The 4,890-nt window shown below is 38.1% G+C and overlaps 1 pseudogene; it reads left to right on the forward strand.

Annotated features, from left to right (window-relative positions):
* Positions 1 to 1,909: 1,909 nt before the first annotated feature.
* LOC122029174 lies at positions 1,910 to 4,265 on the forward strand (annotated as a pseudogene).
* The last annotated feature ends 625 nt before the right edge of the window (positions 4,266 to 4,890 follow it).

Consider the following 4,890-nt stretch of genomic DNA (forward strand, 5'->3'; position numbering starts at 1 on the left):
TTTTCTTAGGTAGAAAACCTTAGTTGGATTTTCGGGAAAGAAGAGAGGATGCTCTAGGTCACGGAAATGGTGAGGGAAGGGAAGAAAAATGAAATCCCTTCTTGGTTTTTCCTCTTATGCTAGGTGGAAGTAAGAAGCAAAAAGAGATTTTGCTTTCCCCTCTTCTTAACTCATCTTTTATTCTCTTAATGATGAAGAAATGTCTTCATTCATCCTCTTACTCCCTCTCCTCTCCTTCCCTCTTGGATCTTCACGAAAATGGGAAAGAGTGAGGAAGGAAAAGACAACTTGTCTTGCTTCTTAATCAAGAGAGGGAGGAAGAAAGTTACTTGATGTTTCTTGCTTCCTTCTCTTAATCATGGTTTTATCTATATCTACAATATCCATTCTCTATTCAACAATAACTCATGATGGTCTAGTGGTAATTCCAAAATCCTTAGCTTAAGAAGGTTCAAGGTTCAATCCTTGACCAATTCTCTTTTTTATATATATATATATTTTTGGTTCCATCTTATCTTCTTTTATTCTAAGAGAAAATATTCACATACTTAGCTTAAGAAATTCGTGGGTGTTACATACAATGTGTTCGATGAATTGCTTCAACCAATAGTTAGGTTCAATTTGATGCATTTTAGTTTGTTTAATTCTTTCTTTGCCCTATTCTTTCAATTTTGTTAAGTTCTAGTTTTGATTGAATGCAATTGGGATAGATTAGTTTAGGTTTTGTTACATGCTTTAGGTTTCATTACATGCTAGTTTTGTTAATGCTTTACTTCATGTTGCTCTTTTAATTTCTGCAATTGTAATTAGGTTAGACTTAGCTTTCATTACTTGCATTGTCTTTCATTTATTAGATTAGGCTTCATTTAATGCTTTGTCATTTCATATCTTAGTTTAATTATGTTGATGGTTAATCCATAGCGTAGAGTGACAATGCATTGTGGATTAATTGTTGGTACTTAGTTAGATTTCATTCCAGTATTATATTAGTTTCCTACTGGCTTTACTTTTAATTTGCTAGGTTTAGAATCAAAACCCAAATCCCCATGTCCATATTAAAAACCCAAAAAATATGAATAACATATAATCCTAGATTACCATCCTATCGTTGCATTCATTAGGAGATGACCTGAGTCATTTCTATACTCATTAGTGTAGATAGAGAGATTTAGTACTTAAATTCTTTTGATATCATTCCACGGCACAAAAAGGAACTCTATCAAGCCTCCTTTTTGGAAACATCCTCTTTTCCTCCATATCAGCTCAAGAAGAGCCTGTCTAGAAGGAGGCGTAATCTTCCAAATGAACCTTATCTGTTTGTCCCTCTACCAGCACTACAAGAAAAACCCTCATAGACATCGGTGGAACAACAACGATTTTAAGTAAAAATCGATGTCTTTGAGTATTTTACACCGGTTTTTCGAAAAATCGGTGTCTATAAGCGTAGATTTTCGCTCATAGACACTGATTTTAACAGTAGTTTTTAAAACCCGGTGTCTATGATAAAATAAAATAATTTAATTTTTCCACCAATATTTAGCCAAAATTTGCAACACTTCACTCTTCCCTCCAAACCTAAACCTATATCGCGCATTGCACCGTATACCGTCGCGACGCCACCACCACTTTCCTCCTCACTGCAGGCCGTCCAACCATCTCTCTCAGCTTCATCTCCCTCTTCCCCTTCTTAGATTGACGCCTCTTCCTCTCCCAATCAGGATTGACTCACAACACATCTCCTCCACCTCCTCCCTTCGGGTAAGAAGAGGAACCCTTCTTCGCATTTCGAGAAAGGAGAGGTGACGAGTTGGTCTTGTTTTCTAGGGTTTCAGAGTAGTAGCGGCGGAGGGAGGCAAGATTAAGATGACTAGGGGGAAAGGTGATACTAAGTTCCATCGATCTGATGAAGATGACTTTAAATAGTCATCAAAGAAAAGGAGAAGAACATCGACTACAGCGGAGCTTCCCCATGGATGCATCGGCGTTCGCACAGATTGACCCACTCCACTGGATCCTTGACATGAACTCCCTCGTCGGTGATGCCTATCGCGATGTTAGAGAACTCTGTGTGTTTCTCCTCCCGGCTGCCGCTTCCTCCTTCCCACCCGGCAAGGCCCTCGCCGTCTACTTCTAGCCCCTAGTCATCCCTTCCTCTTTTGCGGTGCCGTCCACCCTGCCCGCCCATCCAACCTCCTCTCCCTCCCCTGGCCTGACCCTTCCAAAGAACCCCCCCCCCATTCCTGACCCTAACCCTAATCCCCTCCAGCTCGCGCTCACCTCCACCAAGATCGGCGTCTCGGTCGAGGACCTCGCCTCCTTGCCACCCATCGCTTGCGCCGGCTCGGAGAAGAAGGCTGAGCGACTCGCTCTTAGGGTTGACGAGAACCTCTTCAATTTCATGCAGTCCTTCTGCGGGATTGACAGAAGTCGGCTCGTCGTGCCCATGGATATCCTTGACCGGTGGTTCAAGAAGTTCCAGGAGCGAGCTCGGAAGGATCTAAGTTACCTCAAAGATTTCGCCTTGTGGCAGACAGGTGAATGCCCAATCCCAAAGGTGCTCCTTTTTGCAAGGATCTCTTTCCTTGATGGTATCGCGTTTCATATTATATTTTGGTTGCATCTGATTTGCTTGAATTGTATGATACTTCCTCTTTTCACACCTCTTCATTTTTATGTCTCTCTCAATTAATCCAGGCGGGTGATCTTTGATGACCACTTTAACCACCCATAATGTGTTTGTTGATTATCCCCAACCAACTATAAAGCGATTTTGACATTGTTTGAAGTGAAGTTCTCAAAAAGTGATAGGATCTCAAGATATTATATATGGCAGGAGAAATAAGCTAAATTTTTCAGTAATTATTCCATTTTGGATTATTCATCTCATTGAAATAGTAGCGGCTTTCTAATAATCAGTGACAATCTAGAAAACGTCAACTAGAACATGCATCAAGAAACACTAAAAGATATCTTAGATCAGATGCTATGTGATCCAGATTCTCTAGAGATCATTTGCCTCATAGAGGTCCAAGTCATTAAGCAATGTGACATACAATTAAGATAACGATAAACATATATATACGTTCAAGTGTTTTTCTACTCTAACTCGGTTTCACTTTTGGAGCATGACCCATTGTAAAAGAGGTGTGAACAGTCTGCTATTGTTCTTACAACTCTAATAAGTTCACAATCTGTAAAAAAAAAAATTCTTCTCTTGTGTGATCTTATTTGAGCTTATGTGTTATCCATATTTTTTTTAGCTTCTTGTAGTGTGTAGGAGAGTGATTTACTCGAAAATTAGCTTGTGATTGGAAATTGTTTCATCTCATCTCCTAAGGATCATGTCAAAGTATTAGATAAAAGGGGAAATTTACAAATAGATTTTCATCGAATATCAGTATTGTATGCCAATCTTAAGTATTGTTCATCTTACTTGCGATTTCTTTTTTCATGAGATATTCATATCTTTAATCCAGCTAGGAAGAAATGTTCTTTTGCAAATTGTAACGTTAACTGTCAGTCATCGCATAGAGATATTATATTACGTTTGGTTAATTATATGATACTGCTTGTTGATGGTTATGAATTCTGTTCTTTTGGAGTTGTTTTATGATCTTTCATTGGTTATGTTTCTTTTTTGGGATTGGCTAGTCGAAGGATAAAAGTGTTTCATTTTGTTGTGGAGTTTTGCTGGAAGATAGTTTTGAATATGATACAGAAGTAAAAGTTGGAGTCTTTTGAAGAAATGTCTAGTTAGTCACAACTTGCAAACAGTTCATTTATACTTTCTTCTTAATTATCTATGAAACTACTTCGTTATTAAAAAACATTATATTTTTTTTATTGCTCTTTTCAGAGCCATTGTAGCAGAATTTTTAACATGTGGATCGACATCATTAGTTCAAAAGTAATAACTCCTTTCGGAGACAAACAAAAAATGGGAAGAAAAAACTTCTCATTTGTTTACCTTCAATCCTTATGTTATGCTTTCTTTTGGCTGCAAAGGTTTATACTTGATATGGTTATGAGGTGGAGAAACTACTTGCATTCTATAAACCATCGAGCATTCAAATTGATCCGTATAAATACCTTTGTGATTTGTACTAAATGTGTGCTTTCTCTCAAAATCTCAAATTAATACTATCCATTATGTTAGGTTGCACACGGTGCTGGCAGTGGACGTCTACAGCGACAAGATCAAGCACCTATTCGACACGGCGAAGGGGCAAGAAGTTGCACGTCGCCCTTGGGGTGGTTTGATCTAGTTCCACCACCTCAATATCAAGCACGACTCCAGGCTCGAATGCCTCATCAAGATGTCGGATTAATCTAGCGGCAATCTGCACTCCTGCTGATTATCACACCCGCCCACTAGACACCATCTTCAGTAATTTCATTGATGCTCTCCCAGTTGTTAGTTTTGAGACCCCTAGGCTTGTTCATTTCCAGTTGGATTTTTTTTGTACTCTTCTTTAGTATTGATTTAGTTTATTGTGGCATGTGCAAGTTAGGTATTGCTCAGAAAACAACAAGCGCATCATTCACTTCTCAACATGTGAAGTGTATGGGAAAATGATAGGAAGCTTCCTACCCAATGATCATCCTCTTAGAAAGGTATCATTGGCATTTCTACATTTGAGATGCTATAAATTAATGAAACCATTTTCTTGATGATACTTTTAATTCTCCATTTCTTAATAACATTGCTTCTCGATGGTAATTCTCCATTAATATTATAACTTTATTAGGTGAGTTTAATATCTTGTCGTACATGGTTATTCCTACTTAGTATGCATGTAGATTTATATGTACATATCTATATATGTGATTTTTCATTTTGTTTCATATGACTTTATAGTAGTGTGGACTGTGATAAACAGTCATCTTTTA

The sequence above is a fragment of the Zingiber officinale genome, chromosome 10B (assembly GCF_018446385.1).
Source record: "Zingiber officinale cultivar Zhangliang chromosome 10B, Zo_v1.1, whole genome shotgun sequence".
In the NCBI taxonomy this organism is placed as follows: Eukaryota; Viridiplantae; Streptophyta; class Magnoliopsida; order Zingiberales; family Zingiberaceae; genus Zingiber; species Zingiber officinale.